Source organism: Lipotes vexillifer, unplaced genomic scaffold (genome assembly GCF_000442215.2).
Source record: "Lipotes vexillifer unplaced genomic scaffold, Lipotes_vexillifer_v1.1 scaffold614, whole genome shotgun sequence".
NCBI lineage: Eukaryota > Metazoa > Chordata > Mammalia > Artiodactyla > Lipotidae > Lipotes > Lipotes vexillifer.
The window spans coordinates 273404-287577 of NW_006787203.1; the positions used below are offsets into that span (position 1 = coordinate 273404).

The 14174-nt window shown below is 39.3% G+C and overlaps 1 protein-coding gene across 4 annotated transcripts in view; it reads left to right on the plus strand.

Moving 5' to 3' along the window:
* Nucleotides 1-14174, plus strand: part of MTUS1 (microtubule associated scaffold protein 1) — a 105953-nt gene that overhangs the window by 55544 nt on the left and 36235 nt on the right. The window lies entirely within an intron of this gene.

A 14174-nucleotide genomic window follows, 5' to 3' on the forward strand; every position in this document is an offset into this window, starting at 1 on the left:
CCCGCGTCCCCTGCATCGGCAGGCGGACTCTCAACCACTGCGCCATCAGGGAAGCCCTTGTGTTTGTATTCTTAATAAAAGAAGTGGTGTTGGTGGCAGCAGTGGCAGTGGAGTTGGCCTGGATACCAAGAGCCCGGGGCTGTAGCCTTGGTTCTGCTAGTAACCAAGTCATTGACCTTGATCACATAACCAAACAAGGCTACAAAATGAAGGAATCAGATGAGATGATTTCCGAGGTCTCTTCAACCTCAAATTCTGTGAATTTTCTGGCTACAGATTAAAAAACCCTGGATGTGTTACTGAAAATTCTTCTTATCTAAACTAATTCTCTCCTTATTTCCCAAACTCAGTGAATACTCCTGATTTCTTTCTCTTCACGACACCACTGTTTGCCCCCTATTCTGTCCTCACACCTCAGTACCCTTTGAATTATTGTTCTTCCTCATTTATCCACAATTAATTGGTTGCAAGAATCTAAGACTCTATCCTTTGAAATCACTATTGTTTTTACCCTCTGCCTGCTGTAGTTCAGGCTTTATTTTTAGATTGAAGAATTTGAAAATGCTCTTCTTAGAGGTAGAAAATGGTCAAATATTGACAGTTGCATATCACCCAATCTAATACTTTGGGACTTTTTGAAGGATTTTATATTTTTGGTCTTTGCCACCAGCCAGTCTTTCTCTTGCTTCCAAACTGACTTTCACATTGCAGGATTAAGTCATTCATTTCATAAACAAATATGTATTAGACATGTACTGTGTGGCAGGTGCAGTGCTAGATGCTGAAAATGTAGCCAGGACTGAGCCACACGTGGCCTCCTGCCTTCACACAGCCCACAAGTTTTAAATTTTGGCCGTACCACATGGCTGGTGGGGTCTTAGTTCCCCAACCAGGGATTGAACCTGAGCCACAACAATGATAGTGCCTAATCCTAGCCCAAGACCACCAGGGAACTCCCCTAGGCAGCCCACAGTTTACCAGGGAGACAGGCAGAGAGCATGAGGCTGTCGTGGTAGGGCATGGACTAGGTGCTCAGGCAGCGCCCAGCAGGTGAGGCTGACTTTATCCAGGTCCTCCAGAAGCGTCATTTAAGCTGGGACCCCGGGATAGGAGGAAGTAGCCAAGAAACAAAAAGTGTTCCAGGCAGAGAAAACAGCATGTGAAAGCCTGGAGGTGAGGGAGAGTTTGGCTCCTTTAAGGAAATGAAAGAATTTTAATATGTCCTAGCGTAGAATGTGGAGAGGTGCCAGCAATAGGATGGTGGTTATATGGAGCCAGACAGAACAGGCCCTTTGACCGGCCCTTGCACAGAACACTGTGCGCTGTAGTATATTGACAAAGTGTGTTGTCCCGTCCAGGATGTGATTTCCTCTGTAAATAGGGACAAGGAAAGAGAGTGAATTTGTCAGGGTTTTGGGTAACGTAGCAGGATGTCAGGCATGAACGACGATCTCAGCATCAGAAGAGTGCTACGTCTTCTAAGAAGTCCAGAAGTGATCTCACTGACTTACCAAAGCTTTCAGTTCGTTCTAGTTCAGAATTCTGCCTCATATTTTGAAACCTATTAGTTTCAATTTTATGAGTCAGTGGAGGGAAAAGAATCTTCCACGTAGAACTATTCCTTGCCTCCAGGTTTATTGGAATTCAGGTTTTCTATGAAGCTGGAGATGAGATACTTGTATTAATTATTATGAAAAGTGCCATTTTGGGCCTCAGAGTTAATATTCTCATTGATTCAAGTGAAGGCAATTCGCTGCACTAAGAATTCTTTTTGCTGAGCTAGTAAGATTGAAAGCAGTTACTCTAGCAAAGGAGAGGGGTGTATGTACATATATTTTGAGGAAAGGCAGGAGAAGTATTATTAATAGAACAAAATATTTTCATTTACTTGAAGCTGCGCTAAAGAGAACCATTTTGCCTAGATATTTGGTAAGAGTGAGGCAGAATGCAAATAAGTTTGTTTAATCAGAATGAAAGTCATCAAGTTACATGCTTGGGTTTGGTATTCTTTTTTCAGACTGTCAAGTAGAACTGCTTTTAGCTGCAGTTTAAGATAGTTTAACTAAGGAGGAGCTTGTCTCTCTTAGAAAGCAGCAGCTCTGATGTTCAGAGGCTCAGTAATGTCACGATCAACACCTGTGCTATTTTCTTGGCCTTTTCCTGATGACTGTTGCCTCATGATCTCACAATGCCTGCTGCAGGCAGGAAAAACAAGACCCAGGGAGGGGGTGGTGCTTACATCTCATTGGCTAAATCTCAGTCACATGGCTGTTTCTACCTTCAAGGGAAGCTGGGAAATTGAGTGTTCGACTTCTCCAATCGCTGTAGTACATGCAGGTATAAGAGGGATTAGAGCCCTATTATAGAGACTGCCACAGAGAAGGCAAAATGGTTGTTTCTCAAAAGCTAATACTGGCAGCTTATAAATAAGGGAAGTATATCAGTTAACAAGTTGAATCTTGCAACAGACCTCATTGTTTCTTCTCTTTTATGATATGACTGTTTTTTGGTAATGATTACCTATTTTGTAAATGTGTCAATTAAACACTTTCAAGTCATTTTGTTGTTTGGACATAGAGGTTAATATTTGATTTTGATCTCTTGAATTAATTTTTAGTTACAAAATAATGCTTATACTGAGAAAGAATGTTCTCAACCTTATGTGATTTTTATATATTTAAAACGTGTTAACAAAAGATAAATATTAGCAGTGCATTTATGGTGGGGATCCTAGTCATGCATTAAGGTGATGCTAAATAAACCTTCTCTTGTGTTTCTCACATTGCAAAATATAAAAGCCAGTGAAAGGATTTTAAAAAGCTTTCATAAAGCTTTTTATATATATTAGAAAATTTTGGTTAAAAGTTTTAAAATATTCACTCATTTATAGAATGCAAAAGACATCAAAAGGACCAAATTCAAGAACATCAGATGAGAGATGTGGCCTTCCACCACCCGTTTGTTATCTCACTGTGAATCCACATTCTTTTTAGTTTCCTTGAAAGCAGTCTTGAAAGTTTCTCTGGTCTCTTGCCACATTGATAAACGTTTACTAAGAACTGGTGTTGTGAATGGCATTATGCTAAAAATGATGATGCTGAGCTCATGTAGCTATGGCAGTCTTACAGCTTCAGCTTTGCTATGTCATTAAAACGTGCCCTTTCGGGCTTCCCTGGTGGCGCAGTGGTTGAGAGTCCGCCTGCCGATGCAGGGGACACGGGTTCGTGCCCCGGGCCGGGAAGATCCCACATGCCGCGGAGCGGCTGGGCCCGTGAGCCATGGCCGCTGAGCCTGCGCGTCCAGAGCCTGTGCTCCGCAATGGGAGAGGCCACAACAGTGAGAGGCCCGCGTACAGCAAAAAAAAAAAAAAAAAAGTGCCCTTTCATAGTTATAGCAGTCTATTTAAGAGAACAGTTATGTGTTAAATGAATTTTCACTCATAATGGATAATATTTTTGATAAGTCTTTAAAAGTTAGGTGTTGAAAGAGAAAGTTAGTGTATCTTAATCTCACAAGTTTCAGATAGCTAGTCTTACTGTGCTAAATTGTGTTTTAATGTAGTGTCTATTTTCACACAAACATGGTAAATAAACCATACATTATAGCCTGGAGTTGGATTCAGGATGGGAAGCATAGCAGTGTTTTTCATGAGGAGAAAATGGAGGAATAAGGCAAGTAAAACATACAGTAAATGCTTATTTAATTAGAACCACTGAAATATTCGGGTTAACTGAGTTTTGGATAGTAGAGAATCACCCCATACATGAAATAATATAGATTACGATACTTTTTATTAGCTCTAAAGCATGTTTTAGAGCTAAAAATAGTATTTTATTAATAGTATATGCATATTACTGTTATCTTAGGTAACGACAGGTGTGGTTTTAAATGTATATAAAATTGAACATCACTTTTCTGTATTTGGCTTAGGTGATACAATAATACTTTTGATTATTTTAGTACATGAGGGTCCTTTATAAAAGGCATCAATTATATAGCTCTGGGGAAAATTAAGACTAATAGAGCCTTTTTTGGGGTGAGAGACTAGGCTTTTTCCTATTGTTCCCTGGTGGCCTGAGTTTTAGGCATCTCTCACTCAAATTGCTTTTCCTTAACTGGTTTATGTTTTGAGAATGACATTCTCTTTTTATTTATTGTTTGTGTTATGGAAATTCCTAATGTTGAATGTTTTAATTGGCTATTCTAATTTTTGTTTCTACTCTCTATTAAGGATACTCTATTGTCTTAAATTTGCAATAAGGACACTTTTGACCTGCTTTGGTGCATTTTGGGGACTCCCCACTCCCCTAGGTCTTTTGTCTCCACATGCCTTGTTTCAGCCATGCGGCTCTGCTTGACAAAGAGCATGTGATTGCACATGGCTGTGATGGTTAGGGACACCACCTGTGGCCCATAGAGGGCCTGGCCCCGCTGGCACAATGGTGACATCCCCTGAGCTGGCTATCTCATGGTGGAAAAGTCCAGAAGAAACAGCTTTTAAAATTCTAAAATAGTACATGTGCTTGAAGTAGATACTGCAAGAAGGACCCTGTAGACTTTTTGTTTTTGTTTTGGAATTGGTTCCTAGTGGTGACAGAATGTTATTCTTGGTACTGTGTTCTTCCACGTGGTAAATTAAAAGGGACGTCTTGGTGTATGTCATCATCACTGAAATCAAAAACACTGCTTGGCTTTGTGATGCCAGGCATCTTTTTAGGTACCTATTGGTTAACTCAAAATGATCGTTAAGACAAAAACAAAAATATGAAAGTCCACATGAAGGCCAGCATTTAATATTTTAGGTAACTTGATTAATAACAAAGGGGAAAAAGCCAGTTCCAGGGCTGCTGTCTTGTGAAACAGCACCTCAGTCACATCAGTGAACTTGGTGGGCATGTATATATATATATTTTTTTTTTTTTTTTTTTTAATTTTTGGCTGCATTGGGTCTTCGTTGCTGTGCACGGGCTTCCTCTAGTTGCGGTGAGCGGGAGCTACTCTTTGTTGAAGTGCGTGGGCTTCTCATTGCGGTGGCTTCTCTTGTTGCGGAGCGTGGGCTCTAGGCACATGGGCTTCAGTAGTTGTGGCTCGTGGGCTCTAGAGCGCAGGCTCAGTAGTTGTGGCGCACGGGCTTAGTTGCTCTGAAGCATGTGGGATCTTCCCAGACCAGGGCTCGAACCCGTGTCCCCTGCATTGGCAGGTGGATCCTTAACCACTGTGCCACCAGGGAAGCCCCAGTGGGTATATATTTTATCCCTTTCCTTATGCTCTGAGAAAAGACTTATCCAATTTGTTCATATACAGTGTGAACAAGTGTAACAAAAGCTACTTTTTCCTATTTTAAGTTGAAATAAAAATTCATATTTTTTTCTCTACTAAAATAATGAAAGTTTTGCTTGTTAGATGATTAAAATAAAAATATTTTCATTTGACATCTGCAGAATTTTTAATGATACAGGCATGAAATTGCATTACTTGCAAATTTTTTTAGTATGCTCTTTTAGTCCTGAAACAAATCCATAAACTATTTTTTTTGCTCTAATCTATTTTTTTTTATAATTTATTTATTTATCTTTTGGCTGCGTTGGGTCTTCATTGCTGCACGTGGGCTTTCTCTGGTTGTCGTGAGCGGGGGCTACTCTCCGTTGCAGTACACAGGCTTCTCATTGTGGTGGCTTCTCTTGTTGCGGAGCATGGGCTCTAGGCGCGAGGCCTTCAGTAGTTGTGGCGCACGGACTCAGTAGTTGTGGCTCTTGGGCTGGGCTCTAGAGCACAGGCTCAGCAGTTGTGGCTCATGGACTTAGTTGTGGACTGCAGCATGTGGCATCTTCCTGGACCAGGGCTCGAACCCATGTCCCCTGCATTGGCAGGCGGATTCTTAACCATTGTGCCACCAGGGAAGTCCCACAAATCCATAAACTTTTAGTGCATTAAGATGGACTTTTAGATTATTTAGAAAGCCAACAAATTGGCAGATGTTTTACCTTCTTAAAAGTATTGCTGAATGTAATGAATTTCTATTAACTTTTCTTTATAGTTAGTAGTCCATTTTAAGAACATAAGAGATCTGCTTTATTCCCTGCCAGCCACATGGAAAATGTCTATGGTCAATTTTGGATTGTTTTGCAGGAAAAATTGTCTAAGCAATAGTTATCCTGAAATCGGTGTGTTTAATATGAATATGCCTTCTATTCTGTAATCTACTTTTGAAATTAAGAAAGTAAAACCACTTTATATATAATACAAATCATTGCAGCACTTCCAAAAATACAATACTGGAAAATTTTAATAGGTGTCCTACAGTACCCCTCCCCAGCCACCTGCAAAAGAATTAGCTTGGGTAATGTTAACAGTCTAAACACTGTGCTTTGCTGAGCTTGAAATGTTCTGTAGTCAGCAAATGCCATACCTACCCAGAAAAAGAAAAATATTATATGTGGCTCCTAATTCTGACTATTAACTTTTCTAGGGCAAACACATAATGAAAGGAACCCTGAAAAGGTTTATATAAATTTAAGCTAATAATTGATAACACGAACATGTTCGTTTGTTTGTTTAAAATGATGGTTGGATGCCACGGAGTAGTTCTCAGTGCCTTAACTGTGTGCCTGTTGTCAGGCCTGAGGGCCTCTTCCATCATTGTCAAGGGCAGTGCTTTCTCCTTTCATACAACACTGAATAATAACTCAGAAAAAGATCTTGGTAAGATTGTCTAGCTTTCCGTGGGTGTGCAGTTCAATTGATCAAGCTGGGAAAGTGTGTTAATAGGCTTGTGTTAGGGGCTGCATTCAGGACAATGGGAAATAAAGAGCTGATTTGCTCCCCAGGAAAATGCCCCTGCAGACGATTCAATTTGGAAAGCGTGATGGAGCAGGTGAGGCTAGAATAGAGTCTCTTTGGAGAATAAGGAGCAGAGTGTTAGAGGATGTCAGTGCACTTCCCCACCGGGTCCCACGCCACACGCACCCTCCCTCTGCTCTCTCTCGCATTCCCACACGCTCATCTGCTCCTCTCTGTGCTGTCTCTAAGCTGGAAACTGTGACTTAGCCTGGATTCCTCTTGATCCAACTGGTCCAGAAGGCTTCCTGTTCTGCCTCATAAACACATTCATCATTTCCTGCCTGTTCTCACTGCCCTGACCTCCAGCCCCCCTCCCTGGGCCTCCCTCCTGGCCGCTCTCCTCACCAGCTCAGATCTTCTCACTGTGTCTCCAGACCCCTGCTCGGCACCATTCTGTGTCTCCTACAAGAGAGAGAAAACCTTGTAAAGCACACGTCTTGCCCCTGTTTATACTTCCATCCACGTCATCTTACGTTAATTTCAGGAGAGCTTTGCTGTCAGCACTGAATACCAGGACCTCCAGGGCCTCCCATACCTCTGTGCCTTGGTGTTTTCTGGCCTTTTCTGTTCATCTGTCTGCCAAACATGCAAATGTCCATCCAAACTCTGTCTCTAGAACCCTTTCTTGACAGCCCCAGATCTAGGTGTTTCTCCACCTGTACTCTCACCACACTGTGTACATAATTCTGTCGCCTAATTATCAAATCATATGGCCATTAGTGATGGCCTCTTTCTGTCTCTGCTGCATAAAAGAAGTTCCTTGAGAACAAGAACCAACGTGTCAGAAGCACATCCAACAGACGTTTACTGAGTGTACAGTGGTCATGTGGGTGATCATTTCATAACTGGATACTCCCTCTTATCAGAACACATATTTCCTGGTAGGTCACGTTTAAGACTTTCTTGTCATGGAATATCCCAGGGTAAGCACCCATAAATACCCATCAAATCCTGAGGAAACACTGACAGAAGGAACTTGTGTAAAGATAGGTGTCCCTAGGAAGGGTTTTAGACGTGTAGGTTCAGATTAAGGCAGAAAGACGGGAATCAGTTGTCTGTCCAGGCTGCTGGTAGAGCCCATTAGCTCATTACTTACATTTTATTAACCCACAAGCATTAGTTTTCAATGCAGTATGTAGTAGAAAGCATATAACAGCCAATGACTGTCACCTTCACAGATAGGTGAATATGTGAGAGTCGAACAGGAAGAGATTAATACCATAGAAACAAGGTGTCTTCGTGCATCCTTGTAGAGCACCACCTTCTACGTGCCTCCGCCTTTTGATAAATATTTGGCGAGTGAATGAATAATAAGTCAATAGGCACATAAAACACTAGGCAAACATTAGTTACTGAATGTTATGTATAGTTTTGTGTTTCATTCAGGTTAAGGCAAGCTCTCCTAGTAAGTCTTGTCTCTTACTTGATTTTAATATTCGGAAAGCCAGCGGATTTCCGAATATTAAAGTGGCTTGTTTTGCCTTAGGATGGATGTGTCCTCAGCAGCTAGAAGGTTAGTCCCTGTCTGAATTGTTAAGTCTCTCCCACAGAAATTGTGTTTAGCCTTGAAGTGGGGATCTGTGTGCCTGAGTGACTTGAGCCTGAAACATGGGCTTATTCTTCTTTCCCCAACTATTTTCTTTAAGAGGATGATAAATAACTTCGTTAGGCGAGTTTTAAATTTTATTAAATTGAGGTTTCTGAGTAGAAAGAACAAAGACAGTAAACAGTGTTATCCAGCTATTTTTCAAGTGAGCAAATGTCTTGGATTCAGGACTTTTATTTTCCTGATGGAGGTTTCAGTTTCATTGGAATGAACCTCAGGAAGGTCAGACCAGACATGGCAGTGGTAATTATCTTGTCAACACACATCCGAATCTATGTAGAAGTTAACATGTAATTTTAAGGTATCTGAGTAAGTTGATTCTTTGAAATTAGACAGCCTGTTAATAGGTATAATAAACAAAATATTTTATAGTTTGTTTGTTTGTGGTTTTTTTTTTTGCTGTACGCGGGCCTCTCATGTTGTGGCCTCTCCCGTTGCGGAGCACAGGCTCCGGACGTGCAGGCTCAGCGGCCATGGCTCACGGGCCCAGCCACTCCGCGGCATGTGGGATCTCCCCGGACCGGGGCACGAACCCGTGTCCCCTGCATCGGCAGGCGGACTCCCAACCACTGCGCCACCAGGGAAGCCCCTATTTTATAGTTTTAAATACAGCTGCATTATCAAAACAGTAACATGTTAATAAATGGAACACAAGGGCAAAGTTTGGCTCATATTAAGCTAATTTCCTATAAATAATGAATTTTGTAGAATTTAAGGGAAACTTGTTTTTTTGGCATTATGAGGTACTCTGTTTATGAGCATTAGGGCTTTGAACATCACTGCAGATTTTTGCATCATCTCTGTTCTTCCGTTGGGCCAGGAGTGAGGAGGAAGGGAAAGATGCTCAAACTGGGTCATCAGCTACCATGTGGTCATCAGCTACCATGTGGTACAATTTTGTCCTCAGGGAGCACAGTATGTGGAGTGGAAGATTGAGGTCACAGTGTGCTTTTCCAGCTCTAGGTAGAGTGCAGTCTGTTTGCTTATTTGCTCTTAGGTTGAAATTTGAAGACATCTAAATCTATTTTAAGAATTCACATTCAACAGAAGCTGGGTTATTTAGACTTCTGTCCAGATTCCCCATGGAAGAAACATGGATTGACGTATGTTTGCTTGATGGTTAAGTGTTAAAGATTGAAGCTCAGAATTCATTGTAACCATCTTTAAAAAATGTTACGTTTTAATTTTGAATAGGTAATGTGTTTACCCTGTGGTTAAAAAAATATTTAAAAATGCATTAGAACACCTATATCTATCTGGTTCTTATTTCCTTCTCTGAAAAGGTAAACATTGTTAGTACTTTCATATGTATTATACAATAGTTTTGTTATGAATTTATAAGCAAAAAAAATGTGTTTATATTCCCATCATCTTGACACAATGGGGCACATCATCTACATTGTTCTTCACTATGTTTTTTATTTACCACAGAGAGCTTCCTAGTTCTGTTATAGCTGTGACATTTCACTATATAAGTGTACCGTACATTTATTTAACCAGACTTCTACTTATGGACATTTGGGTTGTTTTTTTTACCTTTTCCTTGCAAACAAGTTTGCAATGAAACCCCTTCTATAGGTGTTATTTTACTCCTGTGTAGGATTCATGATAGAATAAATTCTTGCTTACCAGCTGTGAGTCCAACAGTTTGTGTGAGGGTGTATTAGAGAAGGCTTATCACCAAATTTTATGTTCTTAAACATCAATTTGGGTATATGACACTATGCAGACAGACATCATCAGAATTGTTTTCAATGTTTGAGTGAGATTCTCCGTGGGTAGTATTGAAAACTGCATCGTGATGTACGTGATGATTTCTGCTGATTTCTGTTACTTCCTGAGGCAGAGCGGTATTTGAGTTCTAGGTGTGGTGTTTGGGGTTTCCATGGCTGGACACTTAGGAACTGATGTTGATGTGTGAGATTCCCCACTCTTGAAATTCCAGTTCTCCAGCTATTAAGAAAGCCTGAGAGACAAAGAAGGTGGTACCGTCTTGAGTCTTCTGGACAGCTTGAGTTTTCCTAAGCAATAGCTTTTTCTCCCCTATTTCTCTAGTTAGATGGAGTTCACACCCTAACACTTAACTGCAAATGATGGTGAAACAGTAACCAGTCAAAGCACAAATGAGAAAGCAGCTAAGAACCAGGAGACATGCATGATTGGAATGCAATCAAACTCGGACAGTTGATGTTTTCCAGGGTGTACCTTAACAAAAAACTGCTTAAGTTCATTCTCGCGTGATCTTAGCAGCGTTCGTAATATAGTATCAGGTCCTAGAGAATTTTCTAAACTTGCAAAAAAATAGATATGCCTTGACACAGTTAACAGTTACAAAATGTGGGGAATAGGACTTTTATAAGCACAAGTGCCATTTTGTTACCAAAAGCTAAAGTAACCAAAATGTAATAAAGGAAATGTATAGATACTAACTCACTTGTGGATCTAAGCCATCTGAATTCTCAGCAGCAAACTGGGGAGTAGCTTACACTGTTGCACTGACAGATTTGAAAAAACTAAGTGTTGGTTGGGCCTGGGGGACAAGGCATGAAATGGAGGAAGGGGGTCAAAAGGTACAAACTTCTAGTTATAAAATAAATAAGTCATGGGGTTGTAATGTACAGCATGGTGACTAAAGCTGATAATTCTGTATTGCATATTTCAAAGTAGCTAAGAGAGTATATCTTGTTCTCATCACAAGAATAAAATTTTGTAACTGTTATGGTGACAGATGTTAACTAGACTTATTGTGCTCAATTCGCAGTATATACAAATAGTGAATCATGTTGCACACCTGAATCTAATATAATGTTATATGTCAGTTATACCGCAATAAAAACATGTCAAATTACATTTCAGATGGTAAAAAAAAAAAAGTTTGTCTCGGGAATTTGAAGCCACAATTGCATAAAAAGAGTCTTTAACTAAATTTATTGAAGTAAAATAAAAACCATCATAATGGTTTCAGAGGACTAATTCAATGCTTATTTTTTTACAATTTTTTATACACTTTTTCAAAAAGTATTGACAGATTCTTAACATTATGTAAATAAATTATTTTAAAATCGACTTTATGTCCATGGAGAAACACTAGAGTTAATCTCTTTAAACCAAGAAAAGATAGACATCTTTAAAATAACGTTAGAGGTGGAATTAACCATTCAGTAAGAAAAACAGATAAAGGAAGGTATATTATATACGTATAATCAAGGAGTTTAGCCAGACAATATTAGTAAGCAGATAATTTCCGTAGACTTGTAAATTCAAAAAGTCTTGATAATCCAGTGAAAAAATTTTAGTTTATAAAGGAACCAAGCATAAATACTTAGCTGCTGCCCGACTTTGGCATAAGAGATAATTTGAAGGAAAAAAATTTTGGTGTTACAAAAAGATAACCTGTATTCTGAATGTGAGTGTAAAAAACAATGCTTAATGAGTTAATTTACATTTAATTTAATATATTTCCTTAGAAATAACTTATTAGAACATGACTAGTTAATACTAAAATTCATCTGAGAGACTAAGTGGGCAAGAAACGTAGAGAATGTTTTCTCCAAAAATGTTAATATAAAAGATTCATTTCTCAGATTTTGTAAATAATTATAACCTAACAGTTTAAAAACTGATATTGTGGTAAATAATAAAGTTGATAAACATAGAAATTCTAGGAAGAGAATGGAAAGTTGTTAAGGATTCAAGAAATGGTAACTTCAGAGCAATGAATAATAAATGAATACATATTTCAATAAGTATTGGTAGGACATATAGCAGTGATATCGGTCAGGAAAGTGAACCTGTATCTACATATGTTGCAGGAAATTCTAGATGGTCAAAGAGTTAAAAGATGTTTTTTGCTCTTCTGTTTGTATAAAATCATATAAAACACTATATAAAAGGTAGGTATTTGTCCATAAATATTGGTAGGTATTTATCCGTAAAAATTTATCTGTAAATATCCAATAATATTCATTATTGAAATGAATAGTTAGCAGATAATGGGCTTGGATGAATTAAAGTAACATTTTGTTAAGATTATTGCATAAATGTTTATTTTTAATTATGTAATATATTACATCCCCACCCCATCTCCACTTTCCAGAATGGGTGGGAACAGAAGCCTAGGTTCTGACTTGGAGTCTGTCCTGTGGAAGCTGTCTATGCCCAGGCTAGGCCCTTCACATCCTTGAACTTCACCTTCCTTATGGAGGGTTACTGGGAGGACCACAGAGAGGGAAAGTGAGAAAACACTATAAACAGTAAAACAGTATAATTATTATATGTTATATGACAAATACAATCCCTGGGAACATTTTATTTATTTGTTATTTATTTGTTTGTTTATTTTATTTTTTGGCCGCACTATGCGGCATGTGGGATCTTAATTCCCTGATCGGAGATCGAACCCGCGCCCTCTGCAGTGGAAGCACAGAGTCTTGACCACTGGACCACCAGGGAAGTCCTTGGGAACATTTTAAATTTTAGAAAATGACACAGAGGAATACTAATCTCAGATATTTGGATAAATTGTAAAATATTTAGATTATTTTTCATCAGTATGTGACTCTATAAAGTTCTCCTTTCAGGATTTTAATGTTATGACTGAGAAATTGGTTACTGTCTCTGTCTGTTTTGGAAGTGGCAATTATTGCTAAGCAGTGAATAATGATTACTAACAAAGACTAAAGCATACTTTCCCTTCTCTTTAAGTATTTTTAAAACACAATATTTTAGTCATTTTAGAACTGAGAATTATCAAGTATTAATACAAATATTGAGTTGTTTAACCATGGAACGCTACCATAGAAAATGAGAGCCCTTTTCCTGTTTTGTTTGTTTGTTTTTGTTTATTTGTTTTTTTAACTTAATATATTGAGTGTATTTTGCCATTGCTTCTTGGAACATGAACACTGAGGTTTTGTTTTCCTTCAAGAAATCGCTGTTTTCTTCCCTCTAAAAAATTAGAGAAAATAATTACTGTTTATAAAATTGTCTTAGGTTTGTTTGTCACCATAGAATGTGGATGCCACAGGGAATGACTTTGAGAATAAGGAAACATTTATTTCTTTAGTTTCTTGTCTTTTTTTCCCTTAGATTTAGATTTTTTTTGGTTATTCAGCCTACTTATTTTAAGAAGCTAAGCAGCTTGTTTCCTGTTTTTCCAATTCTGTTTGACATTTAAAGTGACTGAGACATTTGGAATGTTTCCAAAATGGAACAGTTTTTTTCATGTAAAATAGAGTAGAGTAATTCCGAGGGCACCATGACAGAAAGTGAGAAATCACTTAGCATGGCGTCTTAAATGGATTTGGAGTACTAGCGTGTGCTTTAAAATAAAACTTTTAAGCCATATTACCGTTTAAAGGGGGAAAAGAAACAACAAAGCTTGTATTTGATAGAAAACGGAAGAGTGTAGTCAAGAGTATAATACTTTTTTTTTTTTTTTTTCTTGCGTTATGCGGGCCTCTCACTGTTGTGGCCTCTCCCGTTGCGGAGCACAGGCCCCGGACGCGCAGGCTCAGCGGCCATGGCTCACGGGCCCAGCCGCTCCGCGGCATGTGGGATCCTCCCGGACCGGGGCACGAACCCGTGTCCCCTGCATCGGCAGGCGGACTCTCAACCACTGCGCCACCAGGGAAGGGAAGGGAAGGGAAGCCCCCAAGAGTATAATGCTCTTGGGCTTCCCTGGTGGCGCAGTGCTTGAGAGTCCGCCTGCCGATGCAGGAGACGCGGG